The following is a 27,460-nucleotide window of genomic DNA, read 5'->3' as shown; positions in this document are numbered from 1 at the left end:
GCAGAGCTAGTGTGTGTGACCCACAGGACTATCAGAAAGATCAGGGAATTCAGAAGAGGAGAAAGCAGGGACAGGGCCTGTTGTGAAATCCAAAGTACATGTCCACAGTGGTGGGCAAGAAATGGCTGCATTAGCCCCTTCTAATTCTGCCACTGATCATCCTAACACCATGCCCAGATCCAGCCCACAGAGCCCCACAGTCCAAATCTGATCCAAGGACCCTGAGGAAATTTAACACCCCTGCTATAGAGGAATAATTACACCAACCAATCTCCCTACATAGACAAACTTAAAGGGGATCATGTACAGAAATGTGGACCCGAGACAAAGGAATGCAGTAGGGGATACAAGGAAGAGGGGTAGCAGAATAGAAGACAGGAGACTGTTGAGATTAAAAAAACCAGAGTATCAGGGTCATACAAGGAACAGGATTCAGAGGGGATACACAAGCAGGCAAGGGGAAGAAAAGGAGAATGCAACCTCCTTTTTACATAGAGGCTCCTCCCAAGCAGCAGGGGAGGCAGCTCTGTGTGCACAATGTGGGTAAAATATTAGCACTGCATAGATTAGTCTCAAATACTAAGAAAAAAAGCACAAACTACAGTGTCATTTTTAATTGCTGTTTTGATCCCAAGATTTCTAAATCAATTCTATATTTTGAAGAGTTCAGCAGATGATTTCTCAACACTGGAAGGGATAGCCGAACTTTAACATTTGCAATTACAAATCCCTATTTCACACGAAGGATAGCATTTCCCAAAGCATCCAAATGACTTGTATAAGTTTTAAAATGGGAATTGGGTTTCCAAGTATTTAAAGCACTTAAACTACTTTTAAAAACAGGTCCTGACTAATGCAGCAGGGTTGGAGTGTTTCTATAGCTGCAACCGTCTAGGAAATGCATGAAAGGGGTGAGATTTGTGTGCATTTGTTTTTGGGTATACTTTATCTCTGCCAACCATGCAGTTGTTCTTATGTTAACAAGCGATTGGGCACACTCTGCCTTTCCTCAGGTCTGGGGGAAAAGCAGACATGGTGTGAGCTAAATGGCAGATAAAGCAAAAGCAGTTCCCTTGCTCCTAATTAATAGGTGCTTTCTGAGCAGCCTAATGAACTAGCATCGCCAACAGTACAAGTCTCCAGCATCTAGAATCTCCAGGCCAGCTGTGTTAATGGGGATCACGTATGCAGGTTATTTATGACTATACACATTTGGCAATACCCACCCTTAAGCAAGACCCGGACCCCACTGAATTTTGCCAAGAGGTTAGATGGTGGGTTTGGTTAGGCTGCCTCAGGCAAGGGGTTGGACTAGATACCCTCTGGAGGTCCCTGCCAGCCCCACTTCTCTAGGATCCTGTTGTATAGCTCAAATACTGCCTATTTCTTGTGCTAGCTGAAGGGAAGAGTGCTTGCTTCTGAAGCCCAGGGACCTTCTCTGCGTAAGCTTGCTTCAGCAGCGTCCCTAAAGACTTGGCGACCCTGAGGGTCCGCAAGGAGTCTGGGACCTTAACGCAAATCCTGGGGGCTCATGGAAGCTCAACCACGTGACATCTCAAGCAGAACTCCTCTGTACTTCTGGCACTTGCTTCAGGACCTCGCAAGGTCTAATCCTATGTTTCTCAACCTGTGGGTTGTGACCCAAAAGTGGGTTGCAAGAACATATACAAGATGCACAAACAAGCTTTAAAAACGGAGTTTCCTTTAAAGGAGAAAAATGTGGGAAGCCACAGCTTTTCCCCTGCAGGCTGGCAAAACTGCAGCCTGCGAGCAGGGTTGGACCAACCAGGTGGCCACCTAGGGACCTGGGCAGAAAGGGGGCTCAAAACCGGTAATTGCTGAATTAGTATTATCATTATCTCTGACAAAGGGGGGCCTGTTACTAAAAGTTCACCTGGGGTCACCAGAAGTCTAGGTATGATGCTGCCTGCAAGGGGCTGCTTGCCCCCACACACTCCCCCCTGCCCCCCATATTGAAGGGACGGTGCCCAGGAGCAGCAGATCACAACTGGGTGGGGATTGGCCATTAGTGTTTACAAATGGGTGCTGGCACAAAAACAGACGGAGAGCCACTGACGTCGCTCAAGGCAGGATCATCCCCGACTCCAGGTCTCTTCCCGCCCTATACCCCTGCTGGCAGGAGCCCCCCCCAGCTCCTGCAGCCCGACCCCTGCCCTACCCACTCTACACACGCACAACCCCCGGGCCAGCACGAGCCCGGCGCAGGGAAAGCCGGCGGAGCCCAGGGGCCGCCGCCACCACCACCTTCCTGCTTCTGGAAGAGGGGGTCCCTGGGGACAAAGCGAAGCAACCCCCTCCCGCCCCACTCCACTGAAGCACTAAGGCGTCTCCCTCCGTGTAACGACCAAGACCCCCGGCCCCGCAGCACTCACACGTGGGCGCCGCCGCCGTCCCGCCCCGCGGAGCCTCCTGCACGCGCCGCCGCGGCGCAGCCAGCCCGGCCTCGCGCGCCGCCAGGGCATGAATGAATCAGCCCCAGCCCCGCCCATGTCACGTGACCGCGCGGGGTGGGCGCCCGGGCGCGGGGCCATTGAGCGCGCTCGCTGGCATTACCGTATTGCTGCGCGTTTGCGCGCGGCCGACCCTCGTGCCTGCCAGCCCGCTTCCCCGGCTGCATTGCCTGTCTAGCGCCTCTTTCCCTCTGGGGGCTGAAGGGAGGAGCGCCTGGGTCCGGCCTCGCTCAGCGTGGAGGTTGGCACCCTGCCACCACCGGAAGAAAGAAAGAAAGAGCGAGCCGGGTTCCCCTCCAGCAAGGGGAGATTCCTTGGCTTGGCACTGGAGGGCCTGGGCTTGGCACTGTGCAGAGGTCCACTTACACTTTGACTCTTGGGGGGAACGGCAAAAAAAAAACAACCAAAAACCGATTCACTTAATTAATTAATTAAAAATGAACAAATAAATTTGATAAAATAAAATAAAAATGGTTAATGTCCATTTGAAGGAGCAGTCCGATGGGAGCCCCCCCGTTATGATTTTCAATCCTGACGGGAAGGGCTGTCGTCTCCTATGGGAGGGCTCATCCCTCCTCCTCCCCCCCTCAGCTCCCCTTCAAGTGACACCTTGGTATTGTGTGAAAATCATCTCTTCAGATACGAGATGCTGCAGGTGGAAATCCCTGCTTGTATCTAAACACCTTGCTCTCTGTGGGCACATCTACACCAGACCTCAGCTGCCCACTAGACTAAGTAGTTCCACAATAAAGGGCTCTGTGTCTATTAGGCTGCAAACTAATAAACTCCACAGCAGGTTTCTACTTCTAATACCATCACTATTCTGCTGCAGAGTTTTTTTCATGCACATCAACACTTGTGTAGGCACTGACAGGGCTGGCTGGGGCACGAGTGGGCTTCAGTGCGGGGGCTGCCTGCTGATTAGCCCCACACAGGAACACCCTCATGCCCCAGCCAGCCTTTCTACAGCACCATGAGATGGATGGAGCAACCCTGAGCTAGCAGGCTGGCCCCCTGCCCGCTGGGGCTGCTCCAGCTCTGCTCCATGTGCTGCAGTGCAAGTGCCAACACAGAGCCCAGGAGCAATACATTCCAGCAGGATATGCACCAGAGTTTATTGCTATGCCTTAATATGCAAGTGTAGATGTGCCCTGTATATAGCTGCCTGCTTTTCTCAAGGACTGAAATAGTAGGTAGCAGGCATGTTCTTGAAAAAAGAATCACACGTTTAAAGGTCAGGAGTTGTGTATTTTCCTTGTCATTTCCTCCCTTCCTCCAGCTGAAGCGCTCATCTCAGCTACTGTTTTAAAAAAATTAGTCTGCTGCCCCTTAACAGTAACTTTGGATAGGGCTCTTACTGCCTCCGGCAGGAGGTTGGACTAGATGACCCGTGGAGGTCTCTGCCAGTCTGATTTCTCTATGACTCTAGGATTCAGCGGTGTCCCTAAAGACTTAGCAGCCCAGAAGGTCTACAAGGCTGGAGCTTGGGAAGGAGCAGGCTTAAGTAACTAGGGAGTCTGGGACCTTAACACACATTCTGGGAAACAGCTCAACCTTGTAGCATCTCAGTTCCACCAAGATGTAACACAGGCAACCTGCACCCAAGCACTGTGTCAGGGGCACCAAGGAAAGAGCCAGCAGGCTGCAGCCTGTTCAGAAAAAGGGAAGCTGGTGAGGAAAGATGCAAACACCACATGAATCACAAGCTGGGGGCAAGCAGACAGGTGAGTCACCAGCTGGGTCTACCAGGGGTGTGTAATAACTAGACATGCTCATTTTAATACAATATTAGGTTACAGTAAGTTTCTTCAGGTTTGCCTAGCTCATCACAGTGTTCCAGTACTCATAAAAAAAGACCCCTGGCTTGTCCCTATACACAGACAAGGACACTATCTAACTGTTTCCTGCTAGCTCAATGGGAAATCTGCCTGATGTCTGTTGTTCTTTCTTCCTATTCCAGATACATTGTTGTCCTTAAATCTGACTGCTGGTTAGGTCAGCATGTTGCATATTGAATGATGCAACCTGTATTTCCCATCATTTGGGTACTCATCCCTGGCAGAGCTCCGGGAGCCCAACATCAACAATGTGCAGACAGATGAATGTAGCATCAAATTTTAAAACCCACCTACTTATCTAGTGGTGAAAAAAAAGAAAACAAGCATAACTAATGAGATAAGCAGTGAACCCTCACTTACTACTTTCCCGTGTTACTGATCAGCACCAATGACACTGCTGTCTTATAAGGACATTTTTTAGCTGGAAAAACATTCTCTGACATTTAGTTTCTCTCCATGGGAGCTTGATTTAGCTGATAACATATTCAGACTCCAATATATTTCCTTTCCTATGCAGTCTGGGGAACTAATTTAAAATTAGTTTGTGTCCTAAATGCACCATGCATTAAAGGCCAAACAAAAATATGCTTACAATATCTTAAATAAAAATAGAGCAAATGATTGTAACATTTTTTCCCAGATCCATATTTGGTTTTGGAAATTGGCAAGTGTAAACTAACATTCCTTTAATTTTTTTAAGACTTCAGGCTTCTGATCATTTTAATGCGAAAAACTCAGATACAATCAGTAGAGATACAATAACAATTCACTTGGGTGAGTCAAGAATCAGGGCCCCCTTCCCCAAAATATTATGTTAAGAGATTCTCTCTGCTCATAGTAGTTCAGAAGTATCTACAGGCAGTCCTTGGACTTACAACACAATTGGCTCCTGAAAACTACCTCTTAGGTTGAAACGTTGTAACTCGGAACCAATTTTCCCATAGGAAACAATGTTATAATGGGGGTTGATTCCTGAACCAAGGCCTGATACCCTATTTTCACCAAAAATAACCCAGAATTTTGTACTCAATCAATTATAGATGAGTAATATAGCTACATTAATGTATTTATATTGTAAATAGCAATCATCTTGATTTGGAAGGATTTCTTTGAGGTGACTTTGCTGGACTTTTTGAAGGGCTCTTGGTTGGACTATTTGAAGGGTTCTTGGCTGGAGTCTTCTCAGGAGTCTTGGCTGAAGTTTGTCTGCTTTCTTAAAGAAAATGTCCAAGAAAGTTTGAACAGATGTTCTCCAAGGAAATGGCAGCAAACTTGTTCACTGGCTTGGTGTTGCATGGTGTTGGGTCAAGCATTGTAAAGTCAAAACCAACATCAGAAAGTTGAAACAGGGTGTTAATTTATAAATGTTTTAAGTGCAAAACATTGAAACTTGAAATGTTGTAAGTTGAGGACTGCCTGTATTAACTTCCTTTGGAGACTGTTCCAATGGCTGATCATATTTACTGTTGAAAATATGTGTCTTATTTCCAGTTTGAATTTGTTGGACTTTAGCATCCACCTCTTGGTTACAGAACCCTTTAACACCCAGTATTTTCTCTGCGTGAAAGTGCTGTACTTATACCACATAATTAGATTATCTCTTTTAGAAAAGCTAAACAGTCTAAGTTCTTTAAGTCTCTCACTGTAAGCTAATTTTCTACAAACTGAAGTTCAACCTTTCTACTATAAAGTGACCACCAGGACTGTATGCACTATTCCAGCATCAGTCGCACCACAGCTGTAAGCAAGAAGTAAAATCACCTCCATGATGATATTTGCTGTTTCCCTATTTATGCATCCAAAGAGCTCGTTGGTCATCTTTACCACAGCATCATACTGTCCCTTCTAACTTCTAAATCCTTTATAGAGTCACAGCTTTCCAGAATACAGTTAGTTCTTCTGGAGACAAAAGGGCTGCATTCTGTGTTCCTTGATGAATGGCCTGGTACTTGGCGGTATTAAAATGAAACATTAAATAAAAAAAATATGGGTCAGCGTTAGAAGTGATCCCCTTCAGTACCCCACTCAAAACACCTCCATTTTGTGATGATTCTTTGCTGATGACTGGTTTTGACATCTAACAGTTAGACACTTCACTGCACTTGTTGATAATGTATAGTGCTAATTAGAATGTCATGCAGTACTAAGTCAGCTGCCTTACAAAAGTCACAAGACCATACATAAGAACTGTCTTTTCTAATTCTTCTATATAATTTTTGAGGTGGAGAGGGACCAAGACTGCACACAGCATTCAAGGTGTGGATGCACCATAGTTTTATAAAGAGGCATAATTATACTTTTTGTTTTCATTACAATTTCATTCTTTATAGTTCCTATAATTTTTTTGCCTTTTTGACTGCTGCTGAACACTGCACTCATGTTTAAACTCATCCAAAAATGTTACATCTGTGTAGTTACCTCTATTAACCAAAGGCATAATCTTATTAAAAAATGAACTCAGAATGGTGTGCGCACTCCTTTTTCAAAAAAAAAAAAATCATGTTACCCTCAATTAATTATATTCTTAGCCTTTGATCTTCTATTAGTTGAACCATGTATAGGTCTTTCCATTAGTTTGTCCGGACCTGATGTCAGGCTAACCTACCTATGATTACATGAAACAAACAATTGCCCTTTTTGGAATATTGCTGCAACACTAGTGCTCTTCCAGTCTTCCAGTAGTCCAAAATCTATGATCACTCGGCCAGAAATCTCCTTAGCCAATGACCTTTCCGGTATATTTTGGCATAATGTTGAGTATCTGGGGAGGATAAGAGAAAAGCATCAAGGGTTTCTGAGCTCTTGTTCTGTCTGGAATCAGAAGCGATGCTGAGGAATCATCTCCTAACTTCATTGCTGTTATCTAAGGTTTGCATTTATTTGTAAGTGTGGTATGTTAGATGTGAACCAGCTTCACTCCAGTCATAGTTTTCATGAATCATGATCAGTAATCCTATTTCTTGATTTTACAGCAATCCATCCTGTCATTTTTGACAAAACAATCCCCAGTATCTGTACAGCACAGAATGAGTATGAAGCACAACAGAAAAATGTGCTGCAGGTTATGAGATATGATGAGTTGTACTATGGATTTCAAGCCTTATCAGACCGCTTTGTTCATCCTTCGTACCCAATACTCCATAAAAATTTAGAAGTCACTGGAGTGATGGGCTGCTTTGCAAACATATGCATCATTTTTATTGTACAGACTTCAGTTTTTTATTTATTGTACAAAGTAATTGTTCATCTCTAACGTCTAAGCTGCTTAGGGCTTCCCAAGAATGTTGTGCCAAATGGAAAGCAGAGACTTTAGGTTTGACTTCTATTTTCAAAATCTGAGACATGGAGTTCTCTCTAACCCATGTCTCCCAGCAGGAAGCCTTACAAAACTCACTGCACACTGTAAATCCTCCATGTGTTATTAAGCACTCTTGGAGTAATGAAGTAAAGCAGCATAAGTCACTTTGCAATTCATATCCAACATCTCACATTGCAACCCCATCAGGTAAGGGGCAAGCCTGCCAAAGCAGATAGGCATAGACGTCACAGTGCAATTAGCAACTTTTACTAACTGGAAACTTCTCCTTCCTGCTCCTTCTCAATCTAATCATTGACTAGCATAGGGGCGCTGTGCAATATTAGCACTGTTAGATGTGCAAACACCTATCATGAGTCCTGAGATAGATCCAGAGATTTCAAACAGAAATTCATAATGTCAAAAACATTTTATCCTATTTTGGTCTTTCTGAGTTCTTTGCAACAGAGGTTCTTTGCTCCATTATTTTCCCATGCTTAGAAATGAAGTGAAAGCTAAGAGCTGGAATTTTCCACAGAGTGCCTTAAGTCTAAAAAGGTTGAGAACCACAGGCATAGAGGGGATAAACTAATCCAAAGAAAAGGAGCCAAGTCTGGTGCTTGTACATGTACCAGGGGTTTACTTCCCCTAAACTGAAAACAGTGGGCTTTTATTATGACAATTAAAAATTCACCATTTCAATTTAGGAGCTTCTGTCATTGTTACGGAACAGCGAAGGCCCCGGCCACGGGCAAGCTTCTCTGGGGGGGGGAAAAAAAACTGGAGAGGGGCCCAATCCTTTTTCTTTCCTACAGAGCCTGCCCTCTTCTCCCATAGCTGGGGGCATTCGCAATGCGTAGGGGGTGAGTAGACATGCACCCCCTGAGCGTGGCAGTGCACCCCCTGGAAAAAGGCGCTGCCAACACTGCCAGCAGCTGCAGGCAGTCCCCAATCACTGCTGGCCACCACTAACACTGCTGGTGGCATCTGCAGGTGGTTGCCAACTGCTGGTTGGTTTACACCACTGCCCCCCTGCCCCCTGCCACCGACAGCGCCACAGTTGCCTGCAGGAGCTCCCCATGTCCCCCCAACCTCTGGGGGCACATGGTATTCATGGCTGGGAAGTGAGATACCAGCAGCCCATGAGTTGCAAGGGAGCCCAGACCTTTCCTCTGTTGCAGTGGTACCCCATGTGACCCCGTGGGTGGGGTGCTAGCTGCGCAGGGAGCAGCACCCAGGGGGTGCTACCACCACAGAGGGAAGGACCAGGCCCTCCTGCAGTTCAGGGGCTGCACGGCCTGGCGGTAGCTCGCACAGTCAAGCTCTATTGAGGGAAAAAAAAAGTGGCAAGGGGCCCGATCCTTTTTTGTTTTGTTTCACAGAGCCTGCCTGCCTCTCCCACAGCTGGGGGGCAAGCTGCTGGCAGGCCTTGAGCTGCAGGGGTCCCCAGTCCTTCCCTCCACAGCAGCAGCACCCCTTGGGTGGCACCCCCCAACTAGCAACCCACCCAGGCAGCCCTGGGGGGCGCTGCCACTGCAGAGGGAAGGTCCAGGGGCTGCCAGCAGCTTACCCCCTGGCCACAGGAGAGGCAGGTAGGCTCCGCAAGAAAAAATAAGAATCGGGCCTCTCACCACCTTTTTTTTTTTTTTTCCCCCTCAGCAGAGCCTCCCCATTTGAATTGCCACCAGGCTGGGCAGCCCCTGAGCTACAGGAGGCTCCAGTCCTTCCCTCCACAGCGGCAGCACCCCCAGAGCCACCCAAGCGGGGTGGGGCAGGACACACATAGCACCTGGCCTGATCCACGGGGCGCTGGAAGCCCAAGCATGCTTGGGGAAGCTCAGGCTCTGCGGGCTTCCAGTGCCCCATGCACTGCCCCCACCACCTTCCTGCCACCAGGGAGAGCATGGAAACAGGCTGGCTTGCCCCTGGGGAAGTGCAGGAAAGCAGCTGGCTGTACTAGCGGCTGGAGAAGGTGACAGGGACAGCGCACAGGGTGTTGGAAGCCCACCATGCCTGAGTTTTCGGGAGCCTGCCTGGGCTTCCAGCACCCCATGCACCATCTCCACCGCCTTCTCTGGTCACCAGCACACACAGCCACGCTTCTGCCGCTCTCTGGACATGTACATGTGTCAGATTTTTTTGTCCACAATGGGAGAATTTGCCACAATCAAACTAAAACACATTGGAGGTGATCTAAGTTGCCACACACTAAAAAATTTTGACACAAAAAAACTTTATGCACAGGTACATGGTGATGCCATTATGCTATTTCTCATCACATTTTGTCATGTGTACAAGTACCTGTCATTTATATTTCCTCATAGGTAAGAGGAGAGGGCAGGGAAGGAATTGCAAAACTGCAATCTAGCCCAGGTATATAGCACTTGTTTCCCTCCTTCAGGCTTAGGTCCCTGACAGATGTTGAAGTAAAAGTGTGATGGGCTCTGATGTGGGATCCCAACAATTGTGCTTCCTGCTGTACCACGCAAGCATGGCAAGAGGCATGATTGTGGGATCCTGCATCAGATCCCATCACTCCATATTGCTGGTGCAGGGTGAACCCAATCCCAGGCTGCCCCTGCACCAGCAAGCTTGGATCCCTGTGCTCCTGCAGTGGGGAGTCCCAGTCAGCCGGCAGGAGTTCCCAGCCATAGGAGTACATAGTGCTGACCGGGGGTCCCAGCCAGAAGAGTTCATGGTATGCTCCTCTAGCCATGAGCCCCAACCATTGACTGGAGATCCCAGCTGGGAGCTCCATGGCTGGAAGCTCCAATCAAGTGACTGGACCTCTCAGCTGCAGAAATGTATGGTGTGTTCCCATGGCTGGGAGCTCTGATCAGCTGAGGGACTACCTTAGCCTCTGGAACACACAGGAATCTTGAAATGCTAGCTACATGTTTAATTAAAGATGTGAAAGGAACCAGGCACAAAGTTAAGACACATATTTTGTGTAATAGCTTTGTGGGTTATTCCTTACTTTATCATTCTCATAATTGATTGGATGTGTGGCCAGATCACTACTTAAGACATGCTTAACCAGCTAATCATGTCTTAAGTGTAATGTCCATCAGGGGCCTTAATTAGAAGAGGGCAGCCTCAGATGCACAGCAAGAAAAGTTTTTCCTTCTCCTTTCAGTTCTCTTTGTCTTCTCCACTGCATTATTTATCCCAGAATCACCATGATTACCTACATAAATTTAAATATGTTAAAAATCCCTTTTTAAAGAAGTTGTTGGCAGGGAAGGGTCCCAAACAGGAGGAAGCAAACAATATAATGACTAATGCAAGATTACTGTCAAGCAAATATACATAAGACAAAGGCAACATCTATATATTTACTGTCTCCTGGGAGAGTCACTCCTCTCCCAGGAAAAACCCTGAGTTTACAGAAGTTCAAGATTTTTCTCCTAAAGTAAAAATGACCACTCCAGGAGAAAAATAATTTGGGAACAACCAGGGTTAAATCACTGCCAAGAGAGTTTCTCCTGGGAGAGGAAATGTCAGTATATGTTCTCTTCTGAGCGAAACCCTAACAGTCTTCTAGCACCCCAGGCTGCTTTGCTCCTGCTTGTCCCCACAGGGATACAGTGTCTCTTTTGCTGGACTCTGCGACTCCAGCAAACAGAGTGGAGCACACTATCTTCCCAATCCCACATTGTGCTACAGTCAGAGACAGACTGACTCGGAGCAATCTTTGTCAGGCAATTGGAGCTACCCTGTGCATTGCTGCCAATTTGTCTCCAGGCAGTCTGAGGGAGTCTGTAGAACATGCTGAGATGTGTGCATGGGGGTCTCCCAGGTGTATAGCATCAGCACTCCAAGTTCTCTGCTCTTCAAGGTCTCAATATTTGAATGTCTTTTCAGGTGTCTCGGGGTAGGTTTTTCTACCTAGAAAACAAACTTGGAAGAATTCTCCCAGATTATTTGAATGTGTGTATGCAGCCAAATACTAATATTTCTTGTTCATTCTTGTTCAATAGCCAGAATTCTGATGTTTGAGAGCCCCTCGTATATGTACATGATAACATATATTACTTAGAATATTAAGTAAATAACAGTGGTTGCATCTATACATGCAGTTAATGCAAATCAATAAATTCTGGAGCAGTCTGAGCCAGAATACTTCTGGGTGCCGCATCTACACATGTGCCCAGGACAACAGCAATTTGAGCCATGGCAGAGCAGGCCCAGGTTGGCTTGAGTCATGAGGGGTCAGCCCCAGCATTGGGCAGTGGAGGGGCTGGCTGGAGCATAAGGGTGCTGAACCTGCAGAGCCATATGGCTAGGTGGCAAACAGGAGTCTGGCCCCCAGTTGGTTGGGCTGACCAGGCATAATTTACACCTGCAGTCAGCATCTACACATGCATTTAACTGCAATTAATTATGCCACTATAAGATAATACTGTCCCCAGCAGTACTATCTTATATACCAGTATAAATTCACTTACTGCAGCCTAATAGCATCACAAGTGTAGATGGTGATGCTTTACTCCACTGCTAATTAGTCTACTCCATAGTTAAACGTATGTGTAGATGCACCCAGAGAGTCCTATCCTCTTGTAATCAATGATAATAAGTTAATTTTTCCATCATAAACATAAAGTTCAAGTGACAAATTATTGGATAATAAATAAATAGGAAGGATGATAAAACTTCCACACCCAATACAGCACATACTATCCCATCAAAACAGGACTCTTCATACAAAGGTAACACAATAAGTAACAGGATATAGAAAAAACATAAACATTTATAAGGCTGTCTCCATCCAGGGTTGGATTAATGCATAAGCAAATCAGGCACATGTCTAGGGCCCTGAGCTACAGGGAGGCCCTGGTCCTTCCCTCCAAGGTGGCAATGCAAACAGCCCCATCCATCTCCCTTCCCTTCCCCTCTCCTTTGCCAGCCTTGCTGCCATGATGACTGCTTCCTAGCAGTGGCTCCGAGTCTCACCCCCTGCGGGTGGCAGAACCAGGGTGGGGAGCAGGGTCTCAACCAGCCCAGGACCCATGAGTTTGTTTGCCTAGGGCCCACTAAAAGGTTAATTCTGCCTGGTCTCCCTTGATTGTTCATCTTTGTCTCTCTGAAATCATTTGCATCTCTTTTCATAAACAGAAGGAGGTAAAATGCTAGCCCCATCTGTAGAATAAAAATGTTTCATTATAAACATAAATATATAACCTGGCATGTAGTTTTGCATAAAACATCCATTTTGTCTGCTTTTTTCTTTGCCAAATAGTTGGGTTGTGGCACAGGAACAAAGATCATATTGGTTAGCCACAGCTCTTTCCCTGCACTATAAAGATTTTAAGGATTATGCATGGCTGAAAAAACAGCAACTACTGTTCTACTTGTCCAGCTTTGCTGTGCATCCTTCTCACTTGCAGGGATGCACAGGGTCTTTAATATACAGTCTCAGCTGGGCAGAAATAATCCTTTTTCTTCAGGGACTCCCAATATTTGACCAGCATCTAGTTGTGAGCTGTGGTAAAATTTTCAAATGTGGTTAAGGGCTTGTCTCTCTCACCTCCATGCTGATGCAAGCCTACATATATTTTTAGGCATGCCAACTATTTGCTCCAAGTCATTGTACACCAGATCCTGGAAATGAGGCAGGATAGTTGCTCTGGAGGAGCCTTATGTACACACCAAAATCTGTGTTTGACAGAGAACTCGGAGGTGATACTGGGTGTATGCTTTGGGCCACCCTTAACTGGCTACACTGCACCATTTTTGGCAGAAGTGCACCCTGTGTAAAACCAAGCGGGCAGGGCACACTTCTCAGTAGCATTCCTAGGCTTTGCATAGGGGTGGGCAAAATGTGGCCTGGGGGCTGGATGCGGCCTGCCATGCTATTCTACCCGGGGAGGGCGGGGGGGTAGAAAAAAATTTAGAAAATTAGTATTTATCTGCCCCTGGATGCCTGTCATGCTGCCCTCAATGGCTTGCCAAAACTCAGTAAGTGGCCTTCTGCCTGAAATAATTGCCCTCCCCTGGCATAGAGGAGTGTAAATAAATCACTAAGGAGCTTAAATCCCATTAAACGTTGACAGTGCTTTGGCTCTGAACATGTTGAAAAATTTTACTTCAGATTCTCAACACATAAATGCTAAGTCTGTTGGAGCCAGATGAGAATCTAACCTTCTAGCTGTAAGTCATATTATGCTTTGTAAAGTTCTCTTTGATAAAATTGGTTTCAGACATCCTTCAACAATATTTTCCAGCTTCTCATCCTAATGAATCACACCACTTTTATATAGAAGTAATCTTCTGGTCTATGCTAGAATAGATTGGAAGTGATCCTTTTAATTTTTAAATACAAGTTATTTCGATAGCGCTGTAGCCTTACCTAGATCCCTCAGAGCTTCTGTCTGAGTTTGTCTGACCCAAATTTCAACTGCATATCTTCACTAATTACGTGGTACAACTAAAACTTCCTTATGAGTAAATCCACCATCACTGATATCTTCTCAGCTGCATTGCAGCTTCCTGACAAGGCTAGATTAAAAAGCAAAACCAGTTCCACAGAGATGTAGTTTCCAAGCTAATCTTCCTCATCAGAAAAGGTAGAGCTAGTTCCAATCTCAGCCATCTGCTGCTCACTGATGAGCCTGGTCTCTCTCAGGGCAGCAATATCAATATTAAAGCAAACTAATGCCCTGGTGATAAGCACCATCCTCTGAGCAGACTGGTTTGATTCAGGTCTACACAGCAATATTCAGACGTTTCACAAGGCTACAGAGAGAGTAAAATTTCTTGTCTGGTGTTTGGCTGTGGAAGGATAACACATCAGGCCCATCTAACTGGTCAGGTCCATATGAAAGACACCACCTTCTCTGGCCACCTCTCCCATTCAGCTAGGGTGCATTGTTCTGATAGAGAATCTGCACCAGCTCTTCTGCTAGTTGTGGAAAGAGGGAGTTGTCCCTCAGTGACTCAAAGATTTTACTGTAATGAAGGTATACATAAGAAAAGGAATTTTAAAGAAGGTCATAATTATCAGGAGATCTTATCATTAGTTATTGGATACTCTTGCACATGATAGACGTCAAACTCCCAGAGTCTTAGGCTTTATAGCTAAGCAATGATGGACATGATTGATAAGAGTCTTCAGATAAATGAAGAGCAATTATAAAGAGGATGGAAATAGATTCATAGATTGGAAGGGGCTGGAAGCGAGCTTGCAAGATGATTGGGTCCACCCCCCCTGCACTAGGCAGGAAAGATAACTGGGGTCAGGTGACCCCGGCAAGGTGACCGTCCAGTCTCCTCTTGAAGATTTCCAGGGTAGGTGATTGCACCACCTCTGGAGGGAGTTTATTCCACAGTCTGGACACCCTAACTGTGAACATGTTTTCCTAGTGTTCAGCCTGAAATGGTCTTCCAGGAGTTTATGGCCATTAGTCCTGGTTTTCCCCAAGGGTGCCATGGTGAACAGTTGTTTGCTGAGCCCTTGATGTATTCCCCTAATATAGTAGTAAGATGCTACAAAGCCCCCTCTCAGCCTTCTCTTTTTTAGGCTGAAGTCCCTCAGCCTTTCCTCATATGGTTTGTTGTACAAGTCTCTGATCATACGGGGGCTCTTCTCTGGACTCTCTCAAGCTTTCCCACATCTTTGTTGAAGTGCAGCGCCCAGAACTGGATGCAGTACTCCAGCTGTGGTCTCACCATTGCTGAGTAAAGCAGAAGAATCATTCCTTGGTTTTGCTTGAGATTCATCGGTTGATACCCTTCTGGCTACAGCATCATACTGACAGCTCATGTTCATACTATGGTCTACTATTACTCCTAGGTCCTTTTTAGTCATGGTGCTAGTCAGTTTGGTGCCACCGAGCCTGTAAGTATGTTGGGGATTGTTCATCCCCAGATGGAGCTCTTTACACTTCTCAATGTTGAACTTCATCTGGTTCTGATACCTCCAACTTGCCAGCCTGTCTAGGTCCACCTGTATCTGCAGCCGATCTTCAAACATGACCATGCTTCCCCATAATTTGGTGTCATTCATGAACTTGGCCAGTGAGCTTTTCACCCCCACATCCAAGTCTTTGATAAAGATGTTGAAAAGCACTGGACCAAGCACAGATCCCTGAGGGACACCACTGGCCACTTCTCACCAAGACAACACAGTTCCATTCATTAGAAATCTCTGGGACCTACCCTGCAGCCAGCTTCCTACCCACCTAACTGTCAAGCAGTTATGCCACAATCCTCCAGTTTTTCCCTGAGATCATCATGGGATACCAGATCAAAGGCCTTTTGGAACTCTAGGTATACAGTGTTGACCTCCTCCCTCTTATCCAGGTGGTGAGTTACTTGGTTGTAGAAGGAGATGAGATTGGTAAGACAAGACTGTGGCAGACCACTGTTGGTGCCTGTCCCTTTAAGGGCTGAGCCAAACAGCCAGCAGGTGTTTGATTGCAGCAGCCATTTTGAGACACTGGCTGCCTATATAAAAAGAGCAGATTCCTGTTACACTTAAGATATATTGATGACATCTTCATCATTTGGACTGAAAACCAGCAATCTCTGATTGAGTTCCATCAGAAATTCAACAATCACCATCCCTCCATCCAACTTTCTCTAGAATACTCCAGCACCAACATCTCCTTTTTAGACACAATGATCAGTATCCAGAATAATGAAATACAGACCACGTTATACAAGAAACCCACAGACCAACACACATATCTGCACAGAACCAGCAATCACCCTAAACACACCAAAAAAGCTGTAATATACAGCCAAGCCCTCAGATACCACCAAATTTGCACTGAAGCGAACACCTGGGATTACCGCCTCACCAATCTTAAAAAGGCTTTCACCCAACAAGAACACTCCTCCAGAGAGATAGAGCGCATGTTAGAAAGAGCTACCCGGATACCATGTAAAGGATTGCTGCAGTACAGAAGAAAACCCCCCATAAATCGCACACCACTGGTTATGACATATCACCCCTCCCTTGAACTTGTACAGAAAATCCTCAAACAATTGCAACCCATACTAGAAAGAGACCCTACTCTGAAAAGATCTTCCCAGAGCCACCCATCCTAGCCTTCAAACAAGCACCAAACCTCGCTAACCTCATCACCAGAAGCAAACTTCCTCAAGCACAGAACACACAGAATGGGTCCAGACCATGCCATGACAAGAAATGCAAAACCTGCCAACACATCTCCACCACCCCCACAATTACTACACCCCACAACAGAGCCATCTGCAGTCCTGGATCCTACAGCTACACTTCCAGAAATGTCATATATCTCATCCAATGCACCAAATGCCCTGATGGAAAATACGTAGGAGAGACCAAACAACAACTGTGCACCAGAATGAACGCACACCGGAAATCTATCAAAGACAGGAATACCCAATTACCTGTGGGGGCACATTTCTCACAAGAAAACCACTTTCTCTCCAATCTCTCAGTCCTGATCCTCAAAGGAAACTTACAAAACACTTCCCAGAGACAAGCCTATGAACTCCACTTCATCAACCTCCTGGATACTAAAAAACATGGACTAAATATAGACACTGGATTTATAACACATTATAACCTACCTGACATCTGACTCCCTAGGTATCTCTCCACTATTCACACCCCTTCTCTCTCTTCCCCCCTCTCCCCCACACCTGTCTCTCACCCAATTAACTCCTCAATCTACATTTTCACTGACTACCTGTCTTGTATGCATACCAGACCAGCCTCTGGCTGCTTTACGTTTCATTCCATCCAGGAAGAGTGCACACCAACTGCAGAAACTTCCTTAGCCTGACAAAGGGTTTTTGAACCTGAAAGCTTGCTTAATAATTATTTTCCATCTATTTAAGTTGGTCTAATAAAAGCGATCAGATTCACCCAAAGAACCTTGTCTGCCTAAAAGAAACAGCACATTTATTGTTTCCAAATCAAGTGCTGTTTTTGAGACACCTGATGACCATTGCATGGTTTTCTCCTATAATGGGCCATGTTTGAATGTGATGGTGAACAATTGAGTTTGACACCATGACTATAACTTAGGACTCAGTATACTCCATAGCAGTTCAGCAGCATGCTGTCTAACATGATTTTTCACAATAATGCCTAAACATGATGGAAAAAACTATGATTCTGACAGGCCTCTGCTTTAGAAACTTTTCCAAAAGTAAAGGCATATAATTTTAAAGTTACTTTTCTCATAAACAATTGGTTTATGAGACCCCCCTCAAATTTGAAAGAGTTCCTATCTGACAAGAGATAGGCTATACAAATTTATAGGAAGATTGTTTTTTTGGGTTAATTTTGGAGGCAGAGTACAAATAAGCTTATAAAATAAACCCTGTGCAGCTTATGAGACTACTATTCCTGCTCTATAGTAGTCAACCTACTTCACAGTCACAAGGCTAACAGGACAAACTGAATTACTGAGGAAAACACAGATTTCAGTACTACTTTGATAAGTACTTTAAAGGAGTCAGCACAATTAGTGTCTAAAAATTGGTGTCTGTTTGATAGATACAACTTTGTAAAGTCACTTGCAATTGCAGTATTATAGTTCCTGTGGGAGAAAATGACATGCCTGAAGTTTCTTGTTTCTTCAGCACTCATTAATGTTGAGGTGTCTCTCCCTAACAAAGACTATTCTTGCATTAACTCATTATTTTTACATATGACAGATATTGGTCTCAAAGGAAAAATTTTCTTATATTACAGCCAAGGGCATGCAAACAAAGAAAGCAGAGCTTGTGCATGCTTTTGTTGTAATACTTTAAGATCTGAGTGAAAGAAAGAAATGTCTTCTAATTTTGATTTTATTTAAAAAAGACTGATGTCCTGTATGGGATCTGAAAAGCACAATACGCAGAAAGAGAGAGAGAGAAAAACTGTCACATACACATTGTTTCTAGCAAAGCTGAATATATTTGTATTATTAAAAGGCACAACAGAACTGGAAGTGACAGGATTTATCTAGGCTGCATTTCTCTTAATATTTACTTGTATTATTCTAGTAGGTGCAAGCTTCAGTTGATACTGGAGCCCCAGTGGCAACATATGGCCTGTGGGATGGATCTGGCCTGCGGAGCCATTGGATGTGGCCTGCAGAGCTGGAAGGCTTTGCCATACTGGGGCTGAGCAGTGAGGAATTGTGCTGGGACCAGGCAGCCTCCAGTTCTCCTGGCACTGCGGCTGCTTCTCTCCAGCTCCACTCTGACATGGGGTGGGTGATTTTGGCAGCATGTCAGTGATTGTGGGGGTTGCCTGTAACTACCATAGGGAAGGGCAGCTGGGAGCTGCATCTGTCTCTACTGCATCTCCCAACTATTGGGGAGCTGCACTGCAGCTATGCATCAGCAAACTGCATCAGCAGTGCCACCACATTTCTCCCACCCCCTGCAGCTGCAACACTTGCAGGAGCAAGTTCCATCTGGTCGGGAGCTGCAGAGTTTTCAGGAGAGAGAGGGAGAGCTGGGAGAAGTGATAGCAGCATAAATACAGTTTGCAGATACCTGATCTAGTGCAGCTTCGCACGGGCTGGAAGCTACATCCATGCCTCAGCTGGGGAGTGGGGAGCTGTAGGAAGTGGCAGCACTACTGCACAGCTCCCACCTACCTGGCCCAACTATGGGCACAGGGAAAGCCCCCTCACTGCTGATACACCACCAAAGCCACTTGGCCCATCCCAGACTGGAACCTGGTTGTCCTGGCCCGCAGCTTGTAAAGGATGCCAGCCCCTGATCTACAACACTTCTGACCCCTAAGGATCTGTGAGCAGCTCACAACACAGCACTGCCGAACCGCAGCTCCCACTGAGGCATCAAGTAGGAGCAGAAGCAGTGGCAGGAACAACAAGGGTTAGAGGGAATTTGTGGCTAAAGACACCAGTACAAATTCATACTAAAAAAAAATGGCACAGAGCCTTTGGTGCGGCATTGTCATAGAGCACTCAGGTGCCCTGCGCCTGAGAGCAGAAACAGCTCGGGAGAGCCCCCTACTGGCAAGAAGAGGGTGGCCCAGCTGCCAGTTACCAGGGCAGCCAGGGTCACAGGTGCTGGTTGCTAGGACAACCGCTGGGGAGCCAGCTGACAGGAAGGGGCAGGGCCTAGCCCTTCTTAAGCCCCAGGCATGCCGCCAGGAGGGCAGTTCCCCTCTGGTGGCCAAGGGAGGAGGAGCTTGGCTAGGGCAGACAGAGGGGAGCAGCCCCTGATTGCTGCTTTGGGTTGGAGTATTTCCTGGTAGGGCTTGAATGTTGTTTGGCTGGACGGTTTAGCTTTTTATGTTATAGCCCAGGGGCTTTGTGTTTTTGTGTTCGCTGTTTTGACCGGAGGACCGGGTGAGGCTATTAGGGGTTGGAGGAGGCCTCATAGGGGCTCCATGGTAGCATGGGGACCCTGGCGCCAGGGAGGGCACAGCATTTGGGGTGCACTGACCCAAGCCCCAGAGAGAGAGGGCCGCAAGGAGTGAGAAGCCCTGGAGAGAGGGGGCTGCAAGCAGCCCCAAGGAAGTCAAGGAGAGGGCCAAAGCACAGCAGGGCCCAGGTTAAAACCACATCAGTACCATCTGCAAGGCTTGGGCTGCGGTGTAGTGGGGGAAACAAACTACAGATAGCGCCCCCTGGCACTGGGGCGCATAAAGTGGGCAGCCTCCTGCTAATTGCATCAATTACTTAAGCAATTAAGATCAAGGCATGGCAGATGAGTTAGCAGGTGGTTGGCCCACAACAGGAGGGCAGAGTCACCAATAGAAGGGTTCTGGTAGTGATACTCCTGTCACATGCATAAAGAGCATAAAAGGTCTCTATTTATTAATTTTCATCCAAAGGACTCCCACACATTATTCACTTTATCCATCATCAAAAGGATGAAACACTGAGTTCATTTTGCTGAGAGCTAAGCGTCGGGTTGAGCATGGGAGGAGCGACGGTCTCAGTGTCTGAAACCTGAGGCTATTGCTGTTTCAAAAGACAAAAATGTGCACTATGTTGGGTAAATCATGCTTAAACTGTTCCCCAAACTCTTTTCTGATTATGAAAGCTTTGCGTCATCTTTTAAATGCTTGAAATTTCATTGCCTACATCTCCTTAGGATAACAACTGGTACATCAAATTCAATTGCACTAGTTTATGAAGACACACAGAAGAAAAGGCTATTTAAATGATGGAGTTCCGGGAAGCAACCAATATGGGGCCCAATCTGCAGCCCTGTGTACGCGAATCTCCCACTAAGCCAATCAGATCGTGTAGATCTGAGACTTATAAATGCAAAGTTCAAACAGAAGTGACTGTTTTTGAAAAGGATAGGGAAGAGTCAGAGACTGTAGAACTGAAACTCTAAACCACAGTTGTTAAACAGACATACTATGTGCAGGCTTTCCACCATAGCTCACAGTGCTGATTTGCAAAAACTGTCTTTTTTTCAGTACTTACTATGTCTTTTCCTGGATAAAACCATAAGCTGCATCTGACTGGAGGCCTGCTGACAACATGGTGGGTCTACTCATGGTGGGGTAGCTCCTATAAAATACCATGATGTTACAACCTTCAGAGTAAGGCAAGTATAGGGCATCTCGAAACCCTAACCTCCACTGCCTTGTGGATACACCTTGGTTGGAGAAAGGCTAAGGGACATCATCCTGACAGAAACACAGCATCACTGAGGTGTTAGGTAGTATCTGTTGCCCTCTAGCAGAAGCTATAAACATCAAGGCACTCAATGTCCTGACTCAGTCTGGCTTTTGGATTCTGTCTTGGTCTAGTGGTGCTGGTGGTAGGTCTTGGGCAGCCTCCACTCCTCTATACTCTTGCCTGGCCATACACATCAAAGACAGTGGCGTAGTGACAGAGGAGCGAGAGGGGGGTATGCCCCTAGCCACCAGCCTGGTGGGGGGGGCACTGGCCAGACCCTCCTGGAGGTACTCAGTCCCCTGGCAGTATTTCTAGCAAAACCAGAAGTGCCATTGGCATTTCTGGGCTCAGCATTCGCCCAGTGGGGGACTCCTGCCCCTCCCCACCCCCCAGCTCAGCAATTGGCCATGGCCATGGATGAGGGCACAAATGTAGGCATTGGCCCCTGGGTGCTGGAGACCCACGGGATGTCACTCTTCAAAGATCCTGGTGTGATGGTCCCAGGACTCTACAAGCAGATTCATCAGGCACCTCATTAGACCTCTTACACATACACCATGATCTAGAGGATTGACAGTTGCCTCTATTTTTTCCAGATAGTGTCTGACTCAGACTAGTTCATAAGTTGTGTTTAGGAGCAGAACATAGGAGGAAGGATGCCTGTAAGATCAAAGTGCTTGGTTAGGTCCTCTTCCAAGCTCGTCAATAGACTGTTTGTGTGACTTTGGGCAGGCCACTAAACCCTTCTGTACCTCATTTCCTCATCTGTAAAACACATATAAATAATTCCCTCTTGCATCTCACATCTTTGGAAGGTAAATAGGTTCAGACAGTATGGTGATTAGTGCAAAGAAAAGCATGGAATTAGGCTGAAGCAGTCAACTTTATCTCACTCTGATTTAAGCTACATTTTTGCAAGTGATTGTTATAAATGCTTGCCATCAGCACACTTCAAAGCATCCACAAATAAATAAGCCAGCTAAACTTAATTATTATCTCTCTCTCTTGCTGAATGAAGGACAGACAAAAGAAAATTCACCTATTTCTCTTGGTCCGATGATAAAAATTTCCTATGATTTCCATTTTAAAATTAGTGTAGAGGAGTCCAGCATATTTTCTCTTTGCCTTTATATCATTTCTAATTTCTCAATCCCTGTTTTTTTGCGCTTTTGCCCATCTTCCCTCAGGATGAGTCATGTTGTTTGCCATTCATTTTATTTAACTTCTTTAAGGCATCACCCACCACTTTCATTTATTCTCTGACTTACTCACTCACTCCTCTTCTTTTATGATACAAGTTCTAGTACACACCATTCCCTGCACTTTCTGGCTTCTGTCAGTTTGTTTTTCTTTATCTTGTCTGAGGCTCTGCTTATTAGCAGAATTTTCGGAGTTACATGAATCCTTCTCAGGAGCCTTCAGGAACTTTGGAATCCTTAATTTCTTGTCCTAGTTGGCATCCTTGAAAATATTAGGATCCACTCATTCCAGATCAACATATCCTTTAACATATATATTTAGGGGTGCACCAGTAGAGATTTTTTGGGCCAATATCGATAGTTGATTTTAATGAGCCATATTGGTGGATACTGCCAATATGCAGACTGTCAGCTTGAAGAGCAGTGTCTGGCTGGTAAGTTTGTTGTGGGGGGAGGGGAGAGGTATGGAGGGGTGCAGATCAAGGCCCCTACAGTGAAGGAGGGAATGGGGCTGGGGCTGGGACAGGCACAGGCTGTCCTGCCAGGGCGGGGCATGGGAAGGAACCATGGCTTGTCCAGGGGTGTGGGAAGGGGGCAGTGGTTCCTGCCACTGCATGCACCCCGGGAGGGTGTGAGGGAGGGGTGCCCCCGGATCTGCATACAGGGAAAGGGTGAGTTGCTGCTGTGGTCTGGGGCTGGGGGCAGTGCCAAGCTCTTCCTGACAGGGGGGGTTGGACTGAGCTGTGCTTGGGATGGGCAGTGGCAGTGCCGGGAGAAGCACTACAGTGTGGGAGGGACTGCAGCCACCTTAAATTCACTGTAGCCCCCCTTCATGGCCTCGCTTTCAGCACCGGTGCTGCCCGCCCTACTCACAGCCCAGAACAAACCCCCGCTGGAAAGAGTTTGACGCAGCCCCAGCCCACAGGGGAAGCCTGCCCTTGTCCCACATGCAGATCTGGGGGGCACACACCTCCCATGCCCTCCCAGGGTGTGCGCAGTGACAGGAGCTGCTTCCCCCTCCCCATGCTCCCTGGACAAGCCGTGGCTCCATCCTGTGCCCCTCCCTGCCCTGGCTGGACAGCGCCTGCCCCTGCCCTAGCCCCAGCCCCAACCCCACTCCCTTCATCAACATAGGGGCCTCGATCTGCACCTCCATGCCCCTTCCCTCCCCCCACCCCTTCCACCACAACAGATTTACTAGCTGGACGCTGCTCTCCACACTGCTGGGCTGTGCTTCTTGCCACCTGCATGCTGTGCTGCAGCTGCATGCATGCAGGATGCATTTATTGGCAACATTATTGGCCGCATGGGTGACTGGTGCCTCCTGAGTCAGGGGTGCATTTGTCCCCCCCAGCAGCCAGTCAGCGACTGGGAGGGTACCCCTGTGGCTGATTGCACTGACTAAGGTGGATCCCAATCATGCCCCAGTAGCGCAGCACTTCTGGGTTGGCACAATCGGCCATGGGGGAACCCATCCCCCTGGTCACTGCAATTGCCCATAGGGGGACCATAGGGATCACTTCTCTTGGTGCCTCCACTCCCTGGCTAGCGCTCTCGGTGGGGGGGCACCAGTGCTCTCGCCTGCCCCCCGTGCCCATCACCTAAGCAGGGAATGCTGCCTGTCAGGGGGTGCACCGGTGGTCTTAGGGGGTGCACGTGCACCCTCATTAGCCCCATATGCATTGCCACTGATCGGCCACATCAGCCAAAAAAAGCCAATTGCCGATTCTATCAGTTTTCCTTATATTGGTGCTGATATGATATGAGACCAATGTATTGGTGTACCTCTATATTTTTAAACTATTTTTAAACTTCAATCAAACCCACAATTATTTTCAATTGACAAAGACATTTTGTTCTCCTGCGCATTCCTCACATGGTGCATGAAGACTAGTTTAATTAGGGCTGGCGAACAGACCCAGGTACTGATTTCAAGGGGACAGTATATTTACAGCCCTCAGGGGCCTGCTCGACAACAGCAGAAACATGTGAGGTGTCCACACTGCAGCTGCAACATCCAGGTTCTCCAACTTTCCAGTGTCAATTAACACTTGCTCAGCTCCCCTTCTGGCCCTTGCTCACCTGTCCAGCGCTCTCCAGCATTTCTGCCCAGAGTACCAAAATATCTAGTCATGCCTCTGCTCATTTAAGATGATTTAACATTTACTCTCAGTCTTACAAATATGTGATTCAGCAACAATTTCCTGCAAATCACATTGTTTAGATATTCATGTGCTCTCTAACCATTCTCTCTTTCATTTTCCTTCTTTAAGCATCTTTAACTTGGCATTGCAAACTGTTAGGTTTCCACATATGCAAAGCAAAACATACATACTGTGTAAAGTATTACCTTAAATGCAGGAAAAGAAAACAAAGAATTAACAAAAAGATATTGTCTCAGTGAAACCGCACAGATTGTTAGAGTGGCTGCTATAATTGAGTACAGCTAAACAAAATTGTTCACGCAAAGCTAGCCTTTTCTTCAATTTGCAACATGCAAATCATTTCCTGCTTCATATATATGAATACACAGTGTTGTTGGTAAACATCCATTGAACAGTTTAAACCGGGGTTCTCAACCCCCCAGCCCACAGGTTAGTCCAGCTCTGGGCACAGCACAGGGTCATCAAGCCTGCAGAGCTCCCCACAAGTTTGAAAATCTGACGACAGGGAGCAGTAAGCACCACACCTCTCCTGCCAAATTTCAGGTACGCTAGAATATTTTGTCAGGGGTGTTGCTGGGCCCCAGGACCTAACCCTGGCATGTGGGGCCCGACCCTGGCATGTGGGACCAGGTGGGGGCAATCCTAGGCCCCAGGCCCTAATTCTGGTGTCCAGTGCCAGTGCACTAGTCATTCCCGGAGCACAGGGTTCAATCTAGCCCCACACTATTCATCTACGCCATGGGGCCAAAGATTTAAGCACCACTGGTATAGACTAAACTGTCACAGAGCACTAAGGTGTGCCTGCTCCTTTAAGGGCAGAGGCAGCCTAGCCAGGGGTTCCCTGCGGCTAGGCAGAGCTCTACAGCTGCAGGTTGCCTGAGCAACCGGCTGAGGAGGTAATTAGCTGGCACCTACAGGCGCTCAGCTGACTGGAAGGAGCCAGGGCCCTGGGTACATATAGGCCCAGGGCTGGGTTTGGAAGGGTCACTCTCTCTAGCAACTGCCAGGAGAAGGAGCTCCTACACCAGCGAGCTGCCTGTGACATTTTGCTGCCTGCTTGGCTGCCTTCAAGTGCAGTAAGGTTCCAGGAGCCCATAAAGTACCCAGGGCTAGGGGGCATGCTATACAAGGGGAGAGGTTTGCCTTCTTACAGGGGCAGAGTGGGGTCTCTCTTGGCTATGGTGTTATAGCCCAGGGGCTTATGCTTGTGTTACTCTTTGAACTGGTGGTTTGGGATGAGGCCTGAAGAGGAGGTATGGAGGTCTCATTAGTCCCCAGAGGGGGCACGCAATTATCTTGAGCCCTGTCAGAAGTGGGTGCAGGGTTTGAGCAGTTAGAGGGTGCAGCAGGCAGAGGATGTGAGACCTGGGGCCAGAGTGCCCGGTGCCAGAGGGGTGTAGCAGACAGGGCAAGGGAGCCTGATGCCAGAGGGGTGCATTCAAATGGGGCCAGAGGCCCAGTGACTGGAAGAGAGTGAGCGGAGCTACTCAAAGCCAGGTCCGACCCAGTGGCCTTAGGCTAGAAGGCCTAGCCAGATTAAAGGGGCAGAGGCTGAGTAGGCCAAGGCCCCAACAGAGGGTACAACATCTATGTAACACCCACAAGGCCTGGGGCATGGTAAAGGGGAGGTTTGGAGCCATGCAATTAGCCCATAAGGTTTGAGATGCCCTGTGCAGCACAGTACTGAGGAGAGGTCCAGCAAAGGGCTCAAGGACCAGCTAGTTCTGGTGAGGTCCAACAGACTGGGGCCACGTGAAGGCCTGTGAGCAGCCTCCTGATTTATTTTACCAGCAAGGCATGGCAGAAAAGACAAGAGGGCGTACTTGGGGCATGGTTGCGGAACTGCTAGGGACATCACAGTCATCCCTGGGGATCCTGCCCTGTAATATAAATATTCTCATCCTGAAGACTGTTTGTGAACCATTCATTTAGTTGGCCCATCTCTGCTCCTGCTGAATTCAGTACAGGCAAAAATAGGTCTATCGTGGGTACTTCTGAAAGTCCCACCCTATAGACCTGATCCACAACCCAGTCAAGTCAATACGAGTCATTGATATGAACATCCTGATCCAAAGCCTGCTGGATTGTTTCAAAACTGTTTGTTTGGAATTGTTCACCCAAGTCATGGAGGACTGGAACTGGTTTCTTGCTGATTCATGAAGCATATTTACTGAAATTGTGGAATTTTATGGACATTTGAAAATTAATGAAAATCAATTTAAATGAATCTCTCAGACCTAAGAGCAAATACCACACAGGTTAGAAGGAGGCTAAAAACAAAACCTGATTTTAAAAATGTGATGTTTAAAACTGCTTTCAAGCAATTTTATTTTCCATTAATTTGTCTCAAACTTCCTACCTAGCATTCATCAGATGCATATATTTAGCACAACGGTCCTTTGCATTGTGTTAGGCACAGCTATCCACACTGAAGACAGACATTTGGCTTAGTGTGTGTGTGTGTGTGGGGCGTTGTTAGTTTTTCTGTTGGGTTTTTTTATTATTATTATTATTTATAAAATATAAGCACTGCTAGACAATATGACACCTTGCATATAATTTTCTTGCCCGGCATCTTGTTCTTGGCCATAAAACATCCGTTATTGTATGTGGAGTTTTTATAATAGTCCTTATTTGCTCTGATATTGCATGGAGATAGAAGGCCTAATAGGTGAAATAAAATGAAAATTGTGCTGACAGGATTTATTAGCAATGTTTCTGTAGAAGCAAAATTGTTCTACATAATTCTGAGCAAATCATTTCAGGTCATGATCTGAATGAGTCTTCCAACATCCCAGAAGGTGAGATACAAGATAATTCTCCATTCCATTCACTCTAACAAAAACAAAGGAAGACAACTGAGTAAAATATATGAAGACACTATGAAGTAAATG

The 27,460-nt window shown here is 46.6% G+C and overlaps 1 protein-coding gene across 2 annotated transcripts in view; it reads right to left on the bottom strand.

Annotated features, from left to right (window-relative positions):
* The window catches only part of MRAP2 (melanocortin 2 receptor accessory protein 2), a 44,492-nt gene extending 42,019 nt beyond the window's left edge, over positions 1-2,473 (bottom strand). For both annotated transcript variants that reach the window (XM_019537688.1, XM_019537689.1), the window contains exon 1: positions 2,394-2,473. The gene's annotated coding sequence lies outside the window, so the exon portion shown is untranslated. The remainder of the gene's footprint in view (positions 1-2,393) is intronic.
* Between the last annotated feature and the right edge of the window lie 24,987 nt (positions 2,474-27,460).

The sequence above is a fragment of the Crocodylus porosus genome, unplaced genomic scaffold (assembly GCF_001723895.1).
Source record: "Crocodylus porosus isolate Cpor-Errol unplaced genomic scaffold, CroPor_comp1, whole genome shotgun sequence".
Taxonomy (NCBI): domain Eukaryota; kingdom Metazoa; phylum Chordata; order Crocodylia; family Crocodylidae; genus Crocodylus; species Crocodylus porosus.
This window is presented reverse-complemented; position numbering and strand designations above follow the sequence as displayed.